At 41.2% G+C, this 23,868-nt stretch overlaps 1 long non-coding RNA gene and 1 pseudogene across 1 annotated transcript; both read left to right on the top strand.

The window, feature by feature from the left end:
- Positions 1–3,346: 3,346 nt before the first annotated feature.
- On the top strand, positions 3,347–3,464 carry LOC135933360 (5S ribosomal RNA; annotated as a pseudogene).
- Positions 3,465–7,579: 4,115 nt separating this feature from the next.
- On the top strand, positions 7,580–23,175 carry LOC135932422 (uncharacterized). Its single transcript, XR_010573520.1, has 3 exons — positions 7,580–7,686; positions 7,776–7,854; positions 22,804–23,175. It is a non-coding gene; the product is annotated as an uncharacterized LOC135932422 (long non-coding RNA).
- Positions 23,176–23,868: the final 693 nt, after the last annotated feature.

The following is a 23,868-nucleotide window of genomic DNA, read 5'->3' as shown; positions in this document are numbered from 1 at the left end:
CACCCCCTGCCGTACCCGTTTCACCTTTTTTTTTTTGCCTGCGGTGATGGTTTCCACACTGCGCAGCCAAAAAAGATTTCCTGCTAAGTGGTAACAAAGAACTGCAGGGAAGAAACCTGATGCACGGCGCAGGAGCCGCGGAGATGACAGCGGTGACAAGCTATTCCTGTCAGCAAAGCCCCCTTCATGGATCCACGAGCCAGGCGGGAGAAAGAGAGAGGTGGAGGGGGAGAGGCAAAAAAAAATGGTGCGCGTGACAGGCAGATCCATCAGCAGCCTCAATAACGGGCTCGTCAGCGATCGTGTTCAAGTCACAAACCGCCCCTCTCCCCCTCCTCTTCCCTGTTAAGCCGCATCCATTTATCGCAACAAATGATTATATGGTTACTTTAACTGCCAGGCTCTGAAGGAAAAAAAAAAATCAATGCAAACATGTTTGAGGTTCACCGCCAGTATAAATGCCCTCTTTGGCTCAGTGGGCACATTTTGAGAATATTTCTCGTGCTCTGCTCAGATGAAATGTAACATGTTATTTCCTCGACTCCTTGACCTGCGCGTCATTCGTCAGCTGGTTGCGTATGCGGGATGCATTCAGGCGTGCACGTGTGCGCGCAGATGGCGCTGCAGGCAATTAGAAAAAGGAGAGTGGAAAGGGAGCCATTAGTGAGCAGTTAACTATGATTGCTTCAACATTGTTTTGGTGGGCTGCAGCACACTGTGAAATGGCCAAATGTTGCATTGTGGGCCTTCTCTCCTGCTCTGGCCCTTCCACTGCCGCTGCTGCTGCTCTCAACCACACAGCTGCAGCCGGAGCAGCCGGCCAGACACCGAAAATGTCTGCTGTTGTCATTGTGCTTTTCCTCGGATCACTTTGTTGATCTCTACCTCGGCTCTGCCTCTGCTGTTGCTCTTGCTCAATATTTGCCTGATCCAATATCGCTGCCTCTCTTTTTCGCTTCCCAATGTGTCTACTTTTTCACTTAACTCCACTTCAGCGAGTCTATTTTCCCACCACTACCTATTTCACTTCCTCGTTACGTCCCTGACACACAGCCTTTCTCATGAATCCTCCTTAATTTCTTTTCTTTTAAACCTTTTCCATGATTGCTTCTTTATTAGTAACTCGTTTGTTTTGAATAAAGGCATTGTTAGAACTGAATACCTTGCCTTTTGGTCCTGTTTTGGTTGGCCCACGCATTTCTTAACTGCAATTTGAAACACTGACATTAGCATTAGCATTTTGGTTACTGCGAAGTTTATGGGTGTGACACATGTACATGCTAATAAGTGCTAAGTAACAGACTCCTAAGATAGTAGCATTTCAACACTAAAAATGAAGTAAAAAATTACTGGATGGTCTGAGCTACACATATAGCTTCATATTGTGTCCTGTGATTGCATTAAAATTCCAAAAGGCACAAACAACAGGGCCAGCTACGCGTCTTGAATTAGCTGAGGTTAGCGCTAGCATACAGCTGTTGGTTACAGCTGCGCCTGTCGACTGTCTCCAAATGGAAGCTTTATAAATAATTTCACACACCATGCAGTTGTTTAAAAAATGATGGGCATTTTAACATAGCAACCTGTGGAACGTTACACACTTTCTCAAGTGGCTAGTCCAGAAACTGCATTTGTGCGTTAGCTTCATTCTCAAATTAAGGGTTGCTACTTGCTAAATAGCTAGGTCTACTTCAAGCTATATACAATGTTTTATGAATAGTATTTGAATGTTGTGCAGCACTGCCTGATAGAAGTTCAATTTTTGGATGGATAATTTAGAAAACATTGTGTTTTCTGTTTATTTTTATTTTTTTGCTAAACTGTGCTGATGTTTTCAGGGACACGTGCCGGCACTCTCTGTATTTGAAAACTCAGAAAGATGACATTGAGAAACAGGTAAGCACATCTCAGAAGAGCAATTTTTTTTCAGCAGAGTGATGCTAGTGTCTAGCCAAACATGTGTCCGGTGTATTGCTGCCCACATGAGACAGAAGCAATATTCTGACATTTTGGAAAGCACTGGCTAAGAATTTGCTAAAGTGATTTAAATCAAAAAGGACTGCAGATGATACTGTATGTAACATAATACATAATATAAATCCTGATCAATAAATTTTATTTAATTCATATAAATGTTCTCTCCTCTTCTAGCCTGATGGCAACATTACTATCTTTATAACTGATGCACAGGTAAATGCTCTCGCAGAAAGGTTTTGTTGTCATCAGCTACATTTGCACGCTGTCACAGAGCAGAAGGCTGTCAACACAGATCAGACCTTGTTAGAGCACATTTGCAGACTGTCAAATGACAACAGATTGTGTACAATCTATCACGGCCTACTGTCTAACATCTATAAACTGTTTTGGATTGATATTTGATCCTTTGCATGTTGAAATATTTTGCTGACCAAAAACAGAAACCTAGAATTGCAACTCACAGTTTAAGCCACATGGACAAAAGCATGATTGCTGCTGTGTTGCATCACCTCTTCTTTTAATAACATTATGCAGGTACTTGGAAAAGAGAAAACCAATTGGTGTAATTGGAAGGGAAGGGTCTTTTTCATTCTTCCCCAACGGTGGATTTCGCTGTTCCGATATTGTCTGTCTTAGAATGAACCAAATGCAGGAGACTGATTTATATGTTGCTTCAAAACTTGTAATTATCATTTAACATTAATGGTGCCTTTGCAGATGTGCAAGTGAAACCTCAGTCACACAGGCCTAGAGACTTCCGCTTGTTAGAGAAAAATGTGTTTCCCCGACCAGTTGGCAGGTGGTTGCTATTTGTTACTAGGTGAAATTGGTCACAAAGGGGGTACTGCGCTAAAAACCTCCTTGTGATTGCTTTGTTTCCTAGCTGATTGCTGCAGTTGCCCGTTGATTGGTTGGACAATGGTTATCTGCAGACACTTGATACCTAACCACTGAGCAGTAGTTAAACATGAAAGGGTGTGACTCAAACTGGATCCAGAAAATATTCACTTTCAAAGTAAAAGTTGTGTTTTAGTGGTAATAAAACATTTTAAAAGGTGCAAAAAGGGAAACATCATCCATTAGTGGTTTGCATTATTGTTTTCTTTTCCCCACTGTTTTTAGTACTGTATTCCTCTTTGCAAATAATTTCACCTAGCAACAATAAGCACATACTTACAACAGCACATTAAGTGGTTGGGAAATACACATTTTCTAAGTAAATGAGTAAAGACTGACTTTTCTAAGCCTGTGTAACTGTGGCTTTAGCAATCAAGTTCTTACAAATATCATGAACTGTGGTCACTGACAATAATTTTCAAGTGTTCCAGAGGTGACCGACACTATTCAGCCTATTTTTATTGCCTTACCACCATAAGCCCTATCACCCTGATCACACCCAATCTCATCTGATCTTGGTAGCTAAGCAAGGTCGGGCCTGATTAATACTTGGATAGGAGACTGCCTGGGAATACCAGGCGATATGTGCAGGTGGCTGTGGCTATGAAGGTAGAGCAGCTTATCTATTAATCAGAATCTTGGTGTTATCATCAAGAGATAAAGGCCACTCATGATCTCACAATGATGTTATACACCATACAACCAAGACAAATGCACGACTTCTGGAAACTGGCGCAATTTTTGTAATTTTCAGTTTGTGAAAAAAGAAAACACATCAAAGTTTAAGTGATATTATGAATATTGTCTTAGATTACAGAATTTAAACTGGAATTGGAGTGGCCAAACGAAATTATTGGATTAACAGTACCGGTACCTTATTTTCAAGACCTCAAATGTATTTTGAACGTACACTCAAAAGCTGTTTCATGGACCAGTCTGGGGTTTTGTTATTTCCTCATAGTTCAGGTAGATACAGTATTTTAACAAGTGGGGCATTAAAAATGTTAAAAGCATTGAAAACGGTCTTCCTTAGGCTGCAAAAAATGTTTAAAATAAATCCATCAGAGAGACTGGAGGGACATTAGAAGTGGTCAAACAAACAGTTTGGTACAGTCTGAGAAAAAAATGCAATCACCAGCTGGACATCCACAGAAGAAAAAAGGGGTGGAATAATCACAGGATCCTTTACAAGGAAAACCGAAGTCTATAATCAGCCTCAAAAACAGAAAGGCCAGATTTGTAGTTGAATGACTTTAAATGTAATCTTCACAATAGTTAATTTTATTATTTGCAGAATGAGAAGCCACCCCTCTCAGAACATCTAGATATACCTCAGATGTATATGAATGAAAGATGTGCAAGGGCCATTAGAATCTTAATTACAAAAGCTGGTCAGGGTGTAAAAGATTGCTTTCATCACGACAGAGCTTGGATCAATAGTACTCTTGTGAAGTGAGGGGTTAGCCAGCAAGACTTCAGTATGATAAACTGTAGAAATATATGAAATCACAGAAACTCTTATTGGAAAAAAAGATTAATATCTGAAGGGGTGTAATTTAACCGGTTTTGTTATATTCAAAGGTGTTATTTTTTAAAACTTATTGATAGCCTGAGAACATTTCATTCTGGGTACATCCTCGAAATTTGCACTTAACGTTTAAATTTGAGTGTTATTTCAGTGGATGTTCAGGAAGTTTTAACTGTAGGTCCCAGTGCATGTGTGTCAGGGCACAAATCTTTTGACAGAGCAAGAGCTGAAGATGATGACGGGGAGGGGGGTCTCAGCACTTAGGGTAAATTTAGGATGCTCAACAAGAAGCTGCCTTCCTGCTTTCTCTTATTCTCTGCTTCTATTTCTGTCTTTTTTCCTCCCTCTTCTTTCTTCTTCTCTTTCACGCACTTCATATCTCCATCACACCAGGTCCCCTTCTGTCTCCTTCAGAGTCGGTTGCTTCTCAGCGGGGTGGGAGTAAAGTGTTGATTGGTACCATGCTGGCAAATGGCGGGAGATTGGAGGTAGCCCGCTGATGCGAGCTCATGTTGAGCCCACACCCCCTTTCGGCCTGGTCTGGCAGGAAAAAAAAAGAGATGAAGCGATGGCAGGGGGCTGGCGGACCAAAATAAAAACAAAATGAAATAGCACTGAGTGAGAGAGGCACTTTCAGCGCTTCTTTATTGATGCTACAGCTACAAATAGGCATGACTTTACATGTCAGTGCTTTCCCAAGACTATAGGCTGTTATTTTGTTGCCAGTTGTTATTTTGTTACTTTTGGCTGATGCACTGGATTGCATTTAGAGGTTTTTTTTCCCTTTTTGATTTCCTCCAGGTACCTTAGTCTCGTATTTGGGGATGCTTCAGCAGTGATGAGTTATGACTGACTAGTTTGAGTCCCACAGTGCTTCAAAAACATGCAAAAACACATACACCAGAAAGCATCCAATGGGTGAACATCTTGTGGAGACATCTTTTTATCGAGTTCAGACATGGTTAGAGAGTTGGTTTGGCCAGTAAGTAATCTTATCAATTGCAAACGTTTGCACATTTAAAACAGCTGAGTTAAAGAAGAATCAGCTGAGATTAGTAGCCAATGATGTTTGAAAGAGGCATAAACAGCAACTGGTTATACCTAGTTTCTGAAGTCCTCTTTTGAAGGCTAAAAATCAGGGGTTTCTGCTGTCGCCATCTTGGTTGGAAAATCCCAGATGTGACGAGGAATGGTGAAACCTCTACAGAGTTGTGGTTGAGAAGTTGTTAGCCAATATTCAAACCACTCATAACCCTCAATTTTGAAACCGTGTGCTATTTTTGACTGTTTTCATAATAATAATGATAATAATCAATCATTTCATTTCATAATCTGTTTCATGAGGCTTCACTGTAGAGTCACTGATTACCTGAGGTTCACGTTACATCCAATGATTAACTAGCTCATCTGAATTTTTAGCATCACATTTATGAATACAAGTTAGATTAATTTTATAGCCTAGAGTCCCAAGTCAAATTTGTTTCAAGTTTTTTAACTGGCCAATGGTTCTAGATAATTTACTGCAATAACAGGTAAGGAGGGAGGAAAGATGAAAGAACTAGAGCACAAGGGGGGATGAAAGAGAAGGTCAAACACAGACTGAAGGTGGGCAGATGACAGAAAGAGTTACATCATGGAAACCAGGAACTGAGATCTAGAGCAGCATTTACTGTATTTACTGCATAAAAGCAGTCTGTTTGTACATGTACATCGACTCGAGTGCCCCATTAAAACACCACAATGTAGAAACTAATGTGTTTCAGTTCGAAGTACACTGTCTAAAAGTCAGTCTACACAGTTGGAAAAATAGGACTGATATTAAGATGTTCTTCGCGAAACACACCAGAACTTTTAAAAATGTTACAAATTAATTTATCAAAATGTAACACACTCACATTTAATCCTCCTGACTTCCTTTACATAGATAAAGGAATTTATATTATGAATGTAGGACAGAAAAGGAATAGAAAAAGAAAAGAAAATTAGTGGATACCAATTCACCAAAGTGCAGGAAATGTGTGTGATGCTCAAAAATTCCACGGGGAAGTAATCCCAGAAACCTTGTTGCTCGTACAGCAATACTGATCAGAGGGACATATTGATTTTGTTCTTGATATGATTTATAAGAACTTTATTTGACATTTACCTCTGTTTTCGAGCCTTTTTTTTGAAGAAACTCCATGCATCTGTTTCGGTACATTGTGCCAGAAATCACCTTCTCACGGGATTTTGCTTTGAACGAAGTTTCTAATCATAGTCTACATCCGGGGTGTTTTGCTCCAGGTGAATTGCAGAAGAAGTGCAAATCCTACCTCTCAGCAAGTTCTCTGTTTGATTCTTGACTTCTCATTTCGCCCGAGATGCCACATTAACAGCAAAACTGAAGAGGTATGCGCTTTGAACCAACTAGGTGTGAAAAACCTTTAACCGACGAGTCTGTTTGTAAATGTGCCAGGTGGTGGCGGGAACGAGAACACAGCGCACGCCACCTCTGCGCCACGCCAGAGGCAGAAACATGAGGCTTCGCTAAATGTCAACCATGACTTTTTTCCTTCATTTTTAAAAAAACAAAACACCAACTGACTAGGCAGCGTATGTTGTGGGGGATGATTTTCTTGTGAGGAAAAAAAAATTGAGACTATAGGATGGAGGGAGAGCAGCGTTAAGGAGGACAAGTAAGCTTGTTGAACTCATTGCCAGCTTCCCTCCCTTTTTCACTTTCTCCCCCGTGCTCGTTGAAGAAAGATTAGCTGGTGCGCTATAAAGGTCACAATAGTGAAGTCCGTTTTGGCAATGTCAGCCATGGGATTGGATTGGCCGGCCTTCAAAGGGAGGGATTACCATAGAGCCGCGAGCTGAAAGTAACCCAGCGCTGACGGGCCAGATCGCAGCCAAATGACAAATTACAGCTGGTCTGGTTAGGTCTGTGGGCCAAGAGAAATAGTGCGTGCGTGCGTGTCTTGGTGCTGCAGCAGACAGATGAAAGCTCCTAGAAGCTGGCTGAGCTCTCGCTCCATTATACAGACGAGTGCCTCTATTCTCTCACTGTCTCCACACGCACACGCACACACTCCCAGAGTTGAAGTCCGCATGACTCCGCTGCCCTCTGTCTCCTCACGCCTCCAGGACAAAGACATCAACGCACACACACACACACTTCTAATCTCTCACACGCAAGCAGGCGTGCCCTTCAAAGCCAAAGGAACTGGAGCAGACGAGACAAAGATGGACACGGTGGCTGTAAAGACACGAGCGGGCGTGCGAGTGTCTCCTGTGGCTGCAAGGTAACCCAACCTGTCCCTGTTTATTCCTATTCATCGCACTCCTGTCAGCAACACAGCTTGACCTTGGCTTTGTATTATGTATCTCGCAGAGAAAGTCATTAGGAGCTTTGAAGATGAATGTACAGCATCATCGGCGAGGGACTTGTGTGGCTCCGCGAGGACACAAAGGTGAGCTGAGGTAGCTTCTGCTAATTGTCACAGCTAATTTACACTAATTGTATTTATTTGCCTGCTGCCTGACCGTGGCTCATCGACTGCCGGCGTTACGGTTCAGCAGCAGTTGCGATCGGGTTCAGTTGTTGGTCAGAGCTGGCTTCCACTTCCAGGTTTTTGGGGTCTCCCTTGTCAGTGTCTGTCTAAGGGACACCAGAGTGAGTAGCACTGTTAAAAAGTACTAAAAAGGGATCATACAGTTAGAACCACTCACCACTGTTACTTGACAGGACGGTCTATGTAATCGTTAGTTACTGTCAATCTTCCTTTGGACAACCCACAGCCAGTCGCAGCAGATGGCCGCCCCTGCCAGAGCCTTTTCTGTAGGAGGTTTCTTCCTGTTAAAAGGGAGTTTTTCCTTCCCACTGTCGCCAAATGCTTGCTCATGGGGCTCGTCTGTATTTATGCCTTAAAAAAAGCAATAAATAATTCAATTGTATTTTTCATTGTCCTAAATATATTAACAGGGTTCACTGTGGAGAAAATGGATAAATCGCAAAAAAATGCACTCATTGTTAGCGAAGAACAAAGTGCTTACATGCTTTTTTGCATGCAAAAAAAAGTGCGACAATTAGGAAGAATGGCAGTCAAGATGCTACACTTTGTCTTCTAAATGCACAAACTGTCTGGCTTAATTAGGATACGTAGGACAATCTCAAAGTAACACTCCCAGTAAAACACCCCCGACGGGAAAGCATACACGGTAATCCACAATAATACTCAAATTATCTCATTACAGTTCATTCATGTGGGATGTGCAGAATGCATTAGCTTACAAATAAAATGATTTGAACATTATTCTGGCTTTCCTGCTTCCCTGTAGGGAGTGTTTATTCTATAAAAATAAATTGTGCTTACACTTGTCAGCAGATATGCATGCTGAGTGGAGACTTACGCACAACTATGCAGAAAGGGAGAGGTCTGGATAAAGGTCTTGCTAGCTAAGCATGAGATTCGTGTCTGTTGCATGCAGTGCACATCAATCTACACACATTAGACAAAAGATAAACTAAAGAAAAAATACATTGGTGCTCCATCTACCTGCCTCTGAGAAGTCTGAGCCTTGTAAAAAACACTGGATATTCTAATAGCCTAGGGTTCAGGCTGAAGGTTAAAGAGGAGTAACCCTAACTCTAACTTTACAGGTTAAAGACAAGTATCTATGTTAAAATCTTAATTATTTCAGTCCAGTCAGCCAGCTCCCTAATTAGTTCAGTGTTGATATGTGGTTCTAGGCTGTGAGCTTGTCACTCCTAACAAAGAGACGCCAAGCTCAGCAAAACAGGGATGACAGGGAATGGTGGTGCTGGTGGTGGTGGGGGCACACTAATGAACTTCAATCAGAGAACTCAAGTTAGAAAACATTCATTATACCAGCAGAGTATAGTTAGAGTTTGCAATCTAGGCTCTGAGCTCATCATACTCTACAGAATATGTTCTTTATAAAATGGGGAGTGATTTGTCAAGGCGGCTGCTGAGGAGCAGTGATGCAGGGTTGGTACGGACATGTGACAGGATTGGGTGGGACGTCACGAAGCTCACATGGGCAAATTTGTAGGATGTGTTATGTATAATATATGAGAATAATGCAGTAGCCTATACGTGGGCAGATTGGTCTAATTATAGCGCAATAGGATCAATACTTAGATTTGTTTCTAGCCACTAAGTTCAGTATGCAGCCCACTGAATTGTGTTAAATACATGAAAAAAATATACAGTATGAAAATGTCTGAAGCTTTTTGTGTTGACTGTCACCTTGTTTTATTTACAGCGGTCCCTCGCTATATTGCGGTTCACCTCTCGCGGCCTCGCTGTTTCGCGGATTTTTTTGTGCAGTTTTGCATGCTTTTTTTTTTTTTTCACAGCGCATTGTGTTCTGCGTCCTGATTGGCTATAGACCATTGTCAATCAATCTCGTGTTGCGTCGAGCTTGTCAAATTTACATAAATCTTCGATCGCTAGCAGTGTGACTCTGAAGTGCTGTACTGTATGTTTGTAATTTTTCTCCCCAACAAACACAACAATGTCGATGAAACATCGTCACCTGCGGGTGCCTTTGGTTTCATTCTATAATACTGCACTTATTTTTCTACAAAGTTCGAACTTTTAGAGTGTTTAAACAAGAGAGAAAAGTGCGAAAATGTTCATGTCTGTCTGAGAAAAGTGTATAAAGCATGTAGTGAGGGGTTTTACAGCCTTAAAACATCTATAATAATTGTAAAAAATAAAGTTGGCTACTTTGCGGATTTCACTTATCGCGGGTTATTTTTAGAACGCAACTCCCACTGTATAGCCTATTGCACATTTAAACAGCAGATGTTGACCCAAAGTGCTTTAAAGACAGGCACATTTACATTCCAGGTCCCCAAGAAGTTTCAAAATACATGAAAAGGTGAAAGTTGTGTTTTGTTATTCTAACTAATTATTGTAGAAAGTAATTAAAATGTCATTAAAGGGGTTCAGAATTTGCAAATTGATGAGAAATTTATCTCATAAGTCATGACAAACTTCTCTCCCCTAAGCTGCCTTTATATGATAAAAGTATCGGTATCGATATTGGTATCTGCAGACTTCCCCCCATATTCATTTGTATCAGATCGATACCAAAAGCGACACTATTGCAGTATGTACTCTCTTAACTTTCTGAGATTTGAGCTATCATTGCTGATGACCCCAACCCTGACCCCAACTTTAACCCAGTAAAGCCTAAACCATGAAATAATTGCCAGAAAATTCTTATGTTTATAAACTATAAGGGTTTATTCAGCCTATTGCTACATCTGACATTTTTCATGCATTTCAGTACTTAAAAGTGTATTGTGAAATACATTTAGGTTTTTTCAGGGGAAAAAAGCCAGACTGATGATGTAGAAGTCTCTAAAACTGTCTGAAATATTATTATATTACATTTGGCCTTGCCCTGTTTTTAGGAAAAAACATGCTTCTGATGTGTTTCAGTTCATAAGAAGTGATTTTGTGGTTTTTCCTTGTGCAGTGCTTCAAGTGCACATCCACTTGTTTCTTTAAAGCCCTGCTCTGGTCATTTGTATATCCACGCTGGATTCTTTCCACTGTCTGAAAATGGTAACCGTCTATCATGACTTTGATTTCTCGGGACAAGGATGAAGTTAAGTGCAAGTGATCGAGTGCATCAAGTAAGTTTTACCTCAGAGGTTGTTTTCATCCTCGGGTCTGATGCTGAGGAGGAATTCAAGCACTATAACCAGGGAATAAAGTGGAAAGTGGAACAAGTGGAATGGCATTCTGGCATTTTCATTTAATGAGCACTTTAATCTGATAGGCAGGTTAATGCATAACAGTGAAGGAGTGAACATGTCATGTGCCACAGCCAGGTGTTGCTTCCAGTGGGGGCATGGAGACACTTTCTCAGTAATAAGAAAACAATGATGTCCCGCGGTACGTTTACACCTTAAACACATCCCTTTCTCCTCATCCCTTCGGGGAGTTCATGGTGCAGATGTAAATAAAGTTGCAGTCCCACTAGCACTACAGAAGAGGATTTAATATGACCAGAGTAACTTTTTTATTTTTATTTTTAAGTGGCATGTAATTTGAAATGCAGCATTCAAAACAGCTTGATAAATATCAAACATACAAGCTGTTTCTGCACAGTTTGTCAGAAAATGTGTCCAGTTAATGTGAAATGTAAAGAAAAAACAACTCTTAATGTGCAATGAGAGATTAGGAAATGACTGCTACAAAAAGCTAAGTACTTTAGCCAAATGAAATTTTATAAAGTGGAAACTTAAATCTGACATGTAGTGGGAGAGTTTTAAAATCAGATATTGGATCGTTACCTGATGGAATCCAATGTTTTTGTGACTTGAACTCCGTCGTCTGAATCCACAGATAGCAGTGAATACTAGAGTAAAAGCACAGGTCAGCTGATCACAGCCTGCGCACAAAGAAAGATCTCTTGGAGTTCACAAAACACATTATTGTGTGACTTGTGTCTAAGACATCCTTTTCCCCAAGCTGCACTGCTGCACCCAATCTTAGGGTTTCCCCACCTCCTGAATCCTACTTTAACGCCCGACCGCAACCCCTTTGAATGTAGAGAGAAGCAACAAGCAGGCTTCTCCTTTTGCTCCTGACCTGAGCACCACCTTCAACTGCTGTTTCATCACTGGGCTGCAGCCTGAGAATATCAGCGAGCCTCAGTGTGAAGGCTGGGTCAGTTTAAAGATGAAGTTGGTGTTTGCCAAAGCAGAACTTGAATGCACCTCACACATCAGCATATTCAGCTTTTCTACTGATACTATATGTTTTGCACTCAGGAAAATATTAGCAGTAAAATAAGAAGACATCTACAGATATTGTGACCAGAATATCTGTATTTTCAATCACAAAAATAAAGTGGTAAGTGTAAGAGAGTGGGATGGCGATGCAGTGGATTGCACTGTTGTTTCACAGCAAGAAGGTTCTGGATTTGAACATTCCAGTTATGCATACAATTTTCCTTTTTGACAAAGTTTCTATTTAGGGCTGCTAATAGTTTCTTCCTGTTAGATAGGGAGTTTTTCCTTCCCACTGTCACCAAGTGCTTGCTCATAGGGGTCGTCTGATTGCTGGAGTTTTCTCTCTATTAGGGTCGTTACCTTAGAGCACAGGTGTCGAACTCCAGGCCTCGAGTGCCGCTGTCCTGCAGATTTTAGATGTGTCCTTGATTCAACACAGCTGATTTAAATGGCTAAATGACCTACTCAACGGCCGTTTATCAATGCCCAAGTACGCGAGTACGTACTCGCGTGCTCGGTGAGTACGTACCCGCCGAGAACGCACGGGAGTACGTACCCGCCGAGAACGCGGGCACGGACTCGTGGGCCGTTTCTCAATTCTCAAGTACGCGAGCACGGACTCGTGATTTGTACAGTCGGAACACCAGCGTACGTGATGATGTCACAGGTCCGGAGTTTTTACTGCCGTCCCCTCTTAATTTAACTGTAAGTAACATGTTATGAAGCTTAACTTCAATCACAGCCAAACCGGTTTACTCAGGAACAAATAAAACACTGAAATAAACCAAACATTAACATTTAGAAGTGATCTAAGTGACTTATATATCATTGTTAACCTCAGTAGTGAAACCTCTATTAATAAAAATAGTGTACATGTACATACGTGTACATACCTTAATAAAAACATGCAGGTGAGATGTTGGAACGCTTTTATTTCTATTCTAGTGGACACTCAATACTATAGACAGCTGCTGGGGTTTCTTTAACCTGAGTAGTGAGAAGTCCGCGAGCGGTTTGTGTGTGTGTGTGTGTGTGTGTGGGGGGGGGGTTGGAAACGATGTGCCGGGAGTCTGCTGTTGAGTTTTGGACGAAATGCATTCTGGGATATTTAGCTGTCCCAAGTCTACACCGATGCATGCTCGATAAAACGGGCGGATCGAGAACACATCCGGGACTTTTTCGCGTTCTCGGTGTGATGCGTACTTTGAATTGGAACAGTACTTGGTCTCCGACTGATGACGTATCACGAGTACACGAGAACGCAAGTACGCACAAGTACGCATATTGATAAACGCCCAACATGTCTTGAAGTTCTCCAGAGGCCTGGTAATGAACTAATCATTTCATTCAGGTGTGTTGACCCAGGGTGAGATCTAAAACCTGCAGGACACCGGCCCTCGAGGACTGGGATTGGGCACCCCTGCCTTAGAGAATAAAGCTCAAGGCGACCGTTGTTGTGATTTGGCACTTTATAAATAAAATTGAATTGAATTGATGGAGACCTTGGACTGATGGACTGATGACCCGTGGTCAGTGTCAACTGGAATAGCTTCAACCTCCCTGCAGCCCTCGACGGATGAGACGTTAAAAACATGAATGGATGGGTATAATCAACGAACAACACAACAATATTCAGGCCTGTTTTTTTGCTGTACAAATTGGACAGAGCAGAGGAAGAATGATGGATTATTGTAGGTTTTACCATAGCAGTTAAATCTAGCCTTGAGCTCAGTGCACCAGAGTTTGCATAAAGCAACGCTACAGTTTGTCTGCTTACTTTTTCTAAAGCTTGACATTTGTCTGGGCAACGCTGCACACAACTTTCCACTCTTTCTGAGCGGATGTTATGTTTATAAATGAGTCCTCAGGAGGCTGCTGGATGGGGCAGGTGGTTTAGTTTCTGCAGAGGCATACAGGTGGGATGCTGCGGGCCACAGGTTATAGTCACTCCAGTTATTGCTGGTTGCTCTGCACGGCAACTCGCTGGAGAGCAGCAAAGCCAACAGAAATCAGTGACTCACCCTTCCTATCTCCCTCACACTCTCTCACTTTTTTTCCCATTCCATTTCATCCACAAAGGGGGCAGACGGCCCTCTCTCTCAGCACGGTGATGCGCAGAGACATGTATGCCCAAGCATTTACATTTAGTTTCTTGCTTTTGAACATATAGTTCTACCCCTGCCACTCATTCCAGGTGGAAAAAAAGTGAAAAGAAGTAAGTTTGGTTCCCTTCTCAGCCTCGCTCTTTGTGGATCTACATTAGCCTCTGGAGAGCAAACAGTCTGGAACAATCTCCCCCCACCAGACCTCTTTCAGTCTTTCTTTCTTTGTTATGTTTTCGCCATCCGCTCATCTTCCCCTCTTGTCCTTGCCCCGTAATCCTCCAAGATATACTTTGCTCCCATTACACGTGTGTTCCCAGTCAAAACTGATGAATTATAAATGAACGTCCATGAAGCAGAATGCCAGAGGTCTCCTGTTGCTGTTACACACAAAAATACTGCCCAGAGGAGTGGAGGCATTATGATACGGTCATTTAACAGATGCTTTTATCTTAAGTGAACAGTAATACATGCTGTATTTTTAGCTTAGACCTCAAGGGGCTTCGCCGATTGCCGGGATTTAAGAAGCAACATACAGTTTGCTCTGCTGCCGGCCGAGTCGCTGCCTTCACGCTGTATTGTCTGTCCATATGTAGGGCACACGAACTGAACCTTTGGGAAAGATGTCCCATTCCATGTTATCATCTGTCGGAAAATAAAGAACTGAGCATGTCCGAAGCCTCGGAAGAATCTGGGGTATTTGCATAAGTCTTGTGTGAAAGTGAACAGTAAACCTGTCGTTGCGGCTCCCTCATTGCTTAGCCTCCTTTTTCTTTGTGGAGCTTCACCTTCTTCTTCTGTTTCCGTTTCTTTTATTAAACTGAATCAGTTTTTCTTGTCAGAGTCCTCCCTCGCTCCATCACTTTTTAATAACCCTCCTCGCTTTAATGAGTTCTGTTATGTACACAGGGGGCAGCGGCTAGGGGCCAATTTGTGATTTCACATCAGATCAGATCAGAGAAAGCTAAGGAAATAAAAGGGGGAGGGGGGGGGGGAACACACACACACATACATCTTCCTGTGTATCTCTTCTTCTTCTTCTTTTTGTGCCCACAAGAGAGAACCTTGCATCTCATCTGGGCAGCCTGGGGAATTGCAGCGCTCCCCGAGCCGCCATTTTGGAAGCATCCTGTGGAACAGCGAGTCACCGGAGAGAACTCCTTAGGGGGCGAAGGGGAGAGAGCAGCAGGAAGGGAGAGGGAAAAATAAGGCAAATGCTGGTGTGTACCCGCATGAGGTTAGTTAACTTTTTACATCTGGAAAAGCCTAATGAAGCTCTCCTGTTTGCTCTCGCCGGGTTCTGTAACTGGAGGAGTTGCAGAGAGGTGAGGGATTTAGTAATGGGATGCAAGCTGCAGAAATCCTCAACTTTCACATCGGGGCTTTGTTTATCTCTCCTAGGCTAGGGAGCAGCAGCCGACAATACGGCACCACCACACACGACTCAGACAGTGTCATAACCTCGCCCATTTTAGCTTGCCTGAGAGGTACTGCGTTGCCGAGCTGAGTTGGGTTTTATATGAGACCGAAGACTGTTGCAGAATCACAAAAACGAGGATGATGATACGCTTCCTTGAGCTATTTTTGATGAGCTCTTCGTTTCCTTTAACATTTATAATATGTGGTTGATGAAATAAACATGATATTTTCAAAAGAAAAATGCAGTAAGCTATATACATATATATAGTCCCCTCTCACCCTGCGTGCGGTCTCTCCTTCAAGCTCGGGTCCTCCACCAGTGGCTGGGGAGCTTAAGGGTCCTGCGCAGTACCTTAGCTGTTCCTAGCACTGCCCTCTTCTGGACAGAGATCTCAGGTGTTGCTCCTGGGATCTGCTGGAGCCAATGGCCAAGCTTGGGAGTCACTGCACCGAGGGCACCAAGCTGGGTGCAGCTGGATAGCATAGTGGTAAGACTACATCCATTTGGAACAGGACTCATAGGTTTGACTCCCCAGGTGTCTGTATCCAGTACGGGTCTTAGGCTAGACCCCTGATGCCAACCAACCTGACTCAGCTGGACTGAAGACACTTGCAGGAGAACCTGCAAATTCCACACAGTTCTCAAAATATTTTGACTTAGATAAACAGACAAAACATTTAAAAAAAGATTTCCTGACAACATAGATGGAGCTCAGAGTCTGCAAACCTGAGTATGTTACCCTTGAAATACTTAAAAACAAAGTGGAAGCAAAGTGTGCTATAAGTTCTCTGAGTGCTATACTCACTGTTCAGGGACTGTCTTCATAGCTGCTGTGAGTCTAAAACCAAGACACAAGTAAAGGCCATTTGTCTTCTTTTGCTCTTGTAATGCCAAAAGAAATCCAGTTAGTAACATATAAACACAAACAAAATTCTCCTCCATGCTGTATCCCCTGGAACAGTCTGTTATCCATGCCGGGATCCAGTGCCAGGTGAGTGGAGTCGTGGGTCAAGTCTGGACCACTGAGGGCCCTCGGCTGTGCTAGTAGGGCAGAGCTCTCCATCTGTTCCCACTCACTTTACCACAACTTCATCACAATCACACAGAGGTAGAGAACAGACGATTGAATGAACCAATGCAATGTCAATATTTTATTCTGGAGGACATCCTCCTTTGGACAATCACTTTATGTGTAACAGATCAGTGCTAAAAAACTCAAGCTCTTTAAAATGATATGTAAACACACCTTATTTTCACCAGAAGCACCATCACATACAGGCAAAAGAGCAATAAGTACACTGCTATAACATCCTTCAAATTCTTGGAATTTGGCCTCCAGCTTCTTCCTGTATGCATCTTTACACCATCTCAATCCTGCATTCAGTTCGTGCTGTATCCTCTTCTTTTCATTCAGTACTGCTTTCAGGTAACTGGTGATCCAGGGTTTGTTGTTAGAAAAACTGCTGGAGTGTTGACAAGTCTAGGATAGATTAAAAATCTTATAATTCTGCACTGGTTTTGCATGTGTGACAGCAAAAATTGGGATAGGAGAATTATTTTCTCTCATCATTAAGGTAATCTTTTAACTAACTTTGGCTTAGCGTTTCTACAAACAGGAAAACTTTAATGAATTCACAAATTTGCCAGCTACCCACGGTGTCACTTGCTGGAGCCATTTTCAGCCATTTTTGAGCAGGAAAAAAACAAATCTGTATGGAAAGCACATTTGAGGCTTATGATATAGATGCCACAGGGTGGCTATAGCTCAGGAGTTACAGCAGGTCATCTAATCGGAAGGATGGTGGTTTTATGTGTGCATGCCTAAGTGTCCTCAAGCAAGATACTGATCTCCAAAATGCAATTATTAAAATTATATAACTAAAAAAAGTTTACTTTAAATTTTAGTTTACTAAAATTTGTTTAATTTATTACCAATGCAACAAAATAATTGAGAAATGGATGAAAAATGTATTGGTATGTGTAGGCCTAGTTGAAAACAGAGTGGCTATAAAGCTATGGAGGCCAGTGCTGATACTGAGGGAGAAGTTGGCTATGCTACATGTCCAACAGACAATGCCAACAGTGGATTTTGGTGTTCCTAAAAGGCAACCAGTGCTACTCATTATTGAATGAACGCAAACAAATACAAACTGCCAAAAGAGCAGTTAGCTAACAGTAACTGCAAAGTATGAGAGCAACAAACTCGCACATAACAGACAAATGAACAACAGAAAGACTGTGGCTTAGTCGTGACCTCTGTAGCTGCTGTCATATCAGAGGAGGGAGTAAATGCCCCTAAAGTCTCACTTAGCAGCGGTCATGTCAGCTGACGAGACAGATGGCCTAGTCCAAAATATTCCAGTAATGCCCCTGAGAAGATAACACTTTAGATTATTAATATTTTTACATAAAAGCTGGGATGATATTACAAAACTAGGATCGATGTCCCTTCAAGGCCTGTTTATCAATGAAACAACAATGCAGCTGTAACAAAATACACATTTGATTAAATACGTCCAGAATGTTCCGGTATTATTGGGAAAAGTACAATGTAAAATAGCAAAAAGCAAATAATTTGGATTAAATTATCATTTGCATCCAAGGAGCCAGACATTGTAAAATTTTAAAAGTGATTTTGAGCAATATTTTTCCAGGCCTACTTAAGATGTTTCAAAGATTTTGTTTTGGATATTGCCAAATTTTTCCACTGAAATTCTCCTCATTTCTTAAACATTCAAATTTTCAGTGGAATGTTTGGTTTTTTAAGCCTGATCTATGGATGATTCAAGCATAAAAAAGACACCTAACTCAAAGGATGAACCAGTGTTTCATATACAAATAACAGACAACTTAGCAAACAACCAGTTTTAAATTGTGTCTTTAGGCACTTATAAACAGAGAAAAGTACCATCAGATTTTGATCCACCATTGAGTGTCGTCTCAAAAGCATGCGATTAGCAACAACTTCATTTTTAACCATGACAATGATCCTAAACGCACTGCCCATGCAGTGAAAGCAAACCTGAATAGAAAAACACAATATGGAACACTATCAGTCATGGACCAGAGCATTATTATTCCCAATACATAACATACAGACGATTTGTCATGCCCCTAGGCGTTGCATAGTAGCGCAAAAGGTACTCTTCCACATCCTAATAAGACACTCCGGGTCAGTTGAATCCAATAGAAAGCCGCTCGCAGCAGTAGGACACGCTTAGAGCAGAGGCTCCAGCTGTCCATTCCAGCCCTAATCCTAACCTTAACCATAACCTTAACCCTATGACGTAGTGTTTTCCAAAGTGATTTAGGAACAGAAAGTGAAGAGATTTAACATACATAATGCTTTGTTAGGTTGATTTTCATGTGACACATGAAAACACATTTATAGATTCATTCCAACCCGCTCTCATGCCTCCGAATGCGTAACATACCGATGATTTGTCACAGTCGTTGGTATGTTGCGCGTTGGGATGAGAATGTGTTGCATGGATTGACCTCCCCAGAGCCCGAACTCAAGACTATTGAAGCAGTGTGGGATCATCTTGACAAGAACAGAACAAAAGAAGAAGAACTTTGAATGTCTTTCAAGAAGCCTGGAGAACTGTTCCTGAAGACTGCTTAAAGAAATAGGACCTTAGAGAGCTCGGGCTTGTATAGAAGAATTATTATTGATCATTATAATTGTACAAACTCTATTTTTGCCATATATATAAATATATATATATATATATATATATATTGTATTTCAATCTGTGTTTGTATGAGTCATGTATGTTTTATTAAACCACTGCATCCATTTCTCATTTTCAGACTTTGCCACAGTACTCTATAGTTGGGTCAGTTTAAACCAATCATGTTATGTCACAATAAATGAATCAGAAGACATTATGTTGCAACCTTTTTTAGGAAAAAGTCAGATTCATCCAATCAGGTTCAACAAATGCAACCTTATCCTGTGTTCTTTTTCCATCTTAAATTTTCTTTTCTTTTAGCCGTCAATCCTATATTTGTTTACTGGATTCAAACAAATAAGTTGGACATGGAAATTTATTGGAGCTGCCAACACTGGCATGCAACAACTGCATCATTTTTATGCCTGGAGATGCATCTAAATATAGAATTATTCTTTTAAAATAGACTATAATACCAGTTCTTCCCACTTTGGGCGATACAGTTACATAAAGTTTCTATCTCAGGAAAAGTTTTATAGTAGCAGCATACAGAGTGGGTTTGTGGTGTAAGATCCAAATTGCAATAGCAGAATGGGTGATTAATTGTCTTTTGTCGCGGTAGCTCCATTGCAAATGCAACAAAAGCAAAAGCAAAGGTATGCAGACATGAGCTAAACAAGCAGAAATTAATGCACTGAAGAGCTGCGCCAAAGATTCTGTCCAAAAAGCACAGAGCTGCAGAAATACTGTGGACAATCAATGCGGTGTAATAACTACCAGCAAAAGCGGGTTGATTTAAGCACTTCGGCTTCTCAGAGGTACTTTGTCACTAGATTTACCGATTTAGCTATTTTATGGCTTTGTACTTTGGGTAGACAATTTATGCTACTACTAACCAGAGTCTTTAAGGAGCCATAGAGCTCATAAGCAGTCTGTGTCTTGTCAAAGACTCTCAAGTGAGGCTGTTGTTTGCTGTCACATTAGATCTGAACTTGTGCAGTCCGATTAAAGCACAATGTCACTTGGCTACTTCTTAAGTTATAAGAGACTTGAGCTTTGGTTTCTGCCCTTCATGTGTGCAACATGAGGGAATGTTATCTCACTCTGAATGCAAAAAAAAAAGAATATTACATTTAAATAAAGATTCTCAAAGAAGGATCTACATTTCATGGAAGGGGAGTAAACATTCTAAATGTATGTCTAGTATCTGTACTTCCACTCATTGGTCCCTTCTGTCTGAAGCAAAAACTGTGTCAAACTAGCCAGCAGAGAGAGCGAGCTATACAACGCTTAAGAATGAAATAACCAGCAGCAGATTATAATAAATTCCTTCATTTATCATTCTTTCCCAGGGTTCAGTTGAGAAGAGTTTTAAAACCTTAACATCTTAGTGTGGCGCCTTTGGCAATGTAAGCACTTTATCTATGGCTAAAGGTAAACAGGGAGATTTGCTAAATCTCTTTTGATCTAAAATTCCATCAACCAAATTGTTTCATTTATTTTTCTGTTTTTTTGGCCCAGATTAATAATGATTAAGTAATACTTTGTTGATCCCGGGGGAAATTCCCTTTCCTCTCACCTCTTGGAGATTAGAGGTCAGGGGCTGTAATGGAAGATCATCCCTGGGGCGCACAGGGATTCTTTGAATTGAGGAGTAAAATTATGTGGTTTGGAAACATTTTCCAGCTTAAGGGTGTTCTCCGGTGTTATTACATGAGGCAAAAAGGATTAGATTTCCCCACAATTTACTCACATGATATATATTTTTCGCTTGACATGAAAATAGTACAGTTGTCACCACGTGTCGAGCTCTTAAATTTTGTCATGTTATATTAGTTACAAGAGATCCACTCACTTTAATGTGGAATGGTGGAAACAACAAAACATGGCACATTCAAACCCGAAGACGCTTCCAACAACTTTCTGTTTATCTCGTGCATAAGTTTAATTGACTTGATGTTATACTCTGATATTACCTGAACTATTTTCCCTGCAGTTTTCTGCTTTCCTCCCCTTTTTTATATGGGCTTTACTGAACCCCAAAATATGTCGAAACAACGAACACGTCATTTTATATTCGTCACAAGCTGTTTGAGTTCTGTGGCCGGCTTTGGTGTTTGAGCTTTCCTCCATGATGCTTGCATGTCACAAACTGAAAAGAGCAAAGTCACGTGACCACAAACTGGCTAGTTTCTTTTAAAGAGGACAGTGCACACCAGGGTAGGGGGAGTACTAACACCAAAATAACCAAAATGGGCATGATTATGTCAATTAGAGAGTCTGAATGTCAGTTTTGATTCATTTTTGATTAATTGCTCAGTCCTAATGGGAACATTGTGGTCATAAAGGGATGGACATGGTCAGCAACAATACTTGTGTAAGCTTTAGCATTTAAATGATGTTCAGCTGGTGCTAATGGGCTCAAAGTGTGCCAAGAAAATAACTCCCACACCAATTACTCCACCAACAGCAGCCTGAGCTGTTGATAGAAGGATGGATCCATGCTTTCATGCTGTTTACGTCGAATTCTTATCCCACCATCCACATGTTGAGGTGAAAATCAGGACTCATCAAACCAGGAAATGTTTTTTTAAATTTGTTACTTCCCACAGCCCCACCAGGTTTACGGCATTTCAGTATTGGTTTCAATTTCCCACCTGAAGGTGAGGATTGCACGGTTTAAAATTATTATTGTTATTATTATTTTATTTCCATGCTTTCTATATGGATCTGTGCCTCCTCTGCTCTTGACTTGAAAATTATTATGGGTTCATTTATTCTACCATGCTAGTCATTAATGAGTTCTGGGTGTGCACATCGTGTTCTCTGTTTTTTCTTTTTGTGGGTCATATTTTTCCTTTTTTTTTAACTGACATAAATGTTGTAGCTCTCTTCTCTCAGTTAGCAGTGATCCTTCCAAGATGACCGAGTATTTACAGTGGTGACAGATTGCTCACTGGCCAAGCTCTCTCCTGAACTAAGGTGCTAAGTGAGGCACTGAGGGACCCAGCACGAATGTCTAACAGCCTGGTGTAAAACTGACTGAACCGAGAGGAATGGAGGAGTGATGGAAAGACAATCTACTCTGACCTAATGGTATCATCTGTTGTGAAAGAGAGTGTGGTGCAGTCCAGGGCTGCTTTGGCCTGGTTGCATTTATCTGATTTGGACTCTGCAGGGATTCCAGACTGTCTGATATCTATGGGATCGGTGACATTCTTTTTGCAGTAGTAGTTTACATTCATTATTTGGCAGCTTGACCAAGTTGTCGAGGTTTCTTGTCTCCAAATCGAGGCTTGAAAAACGTTTTTAATGGCTTTGATTACAGAGTGTGGAAACCATGAAGAGTAGTGGGCAAACACATGCCTCTAAGGTCTACAAGCTCGCAGCTTTTCATTCCATAGACCGCACCAGGTTATTTATCTGATTAATTCTCCTTCTCTGTCTAGGACAGCTGCTGAAATCACTGAGTGGAAAAAAAAGAACAACAAAATCTGTGGACCATCCATGATCCCAGTTATTAGACAATGGAGTGACTCTGGGATCAGAGGAGGAGATGTGATGCTCTGGCTGGAGCTCCACAGGCCACAGAGATGACACATGGACAAACACCATGCCAGCGACATGATGACATGATGGGGCCTTAATGATAGTTCTTAGCACCTCATTCTCTTCAGGGCTGTCACGTCACAAAGGGTCATATGTCTGGCAATGTTTCCACAAACAACTCTAACAGGAAAACCGGTGATATTGTTTTTCATGACTGAAAACGGGTAATCAGTCCAATCAGAAAAAGTCCCCTTTTCCTTATTTGTTCAATTAAACTCTGCTTTTATCAATATTTTGACAGCAAAATGTTGACTGACTTCCAGAAAATTAGCATCTAAATTTGTATTTGGAAAAAATGTATTTGCTCGCCAACCACTTCAGTAGCTACATCTTACTAGCTCTGGGCTGGACCCCATTTGAGTGACACCCAGTGCATACCTTTGGTTGTAATGAGTGGTTATTTGAGTTACTGTTGCCCTCCTATCAGCTCGAACCAGCTTGGCCATTCTTTTCTGACCTCTGACATCATTTCTCAAAGAGAACTATCACTCACTGGCTATTTTCTCTTTTTCACACCATCCTATGGAAACCATTGAGATGGTGAAAATCCCAGTAAATCTGCAGTTTCTGAAATACTCAGATAAACCTTTTGGCTGGGTTTTAATTTTCACCTTGGGAAAAAAAAAGCTCATCTTTCACTTTTTTGTGGACCAAAGTCTGTATATAAAAGATGGACATAGAAACCATGAATTGTACCCAGTTTTTGTGAACTGCTGTTTTCAAGCCTCCAATTAAGCACTTTGTGTCCTCATCACTACTGAATGTTAAGCAATGGGTGCATCTGACAAGGAACTAAGGGATGTACTGTGGCCATAAGAGGTCAAACACACTGCAACTTAATAAAACATCAGCAAATAGAGAAATATTGCAAAATTCACCAAATACCATCGAAGTTTAATGAAACA

Source organism: Pelmatolapia mariae, linkage group LG22 (assembly GCF_036321145.2).
Source record: "Pelmatolapia mariae isolate MD_Pm_ZW linkage group LG22, Pm_UMD_F_2, whole genome shotgun sequence".
Taxonomy (NCBI): Eukaryota; Metazoa; Chordata; class Actinopteri; order Cichliformes; family Cichlidae; genus Pelmatolapia; species Pelmatolapia mariae.
Note: the sequence above shows the minus strand (reverse complement) of the source record. Positions and strands in the feature narration are given on the sequence as shown.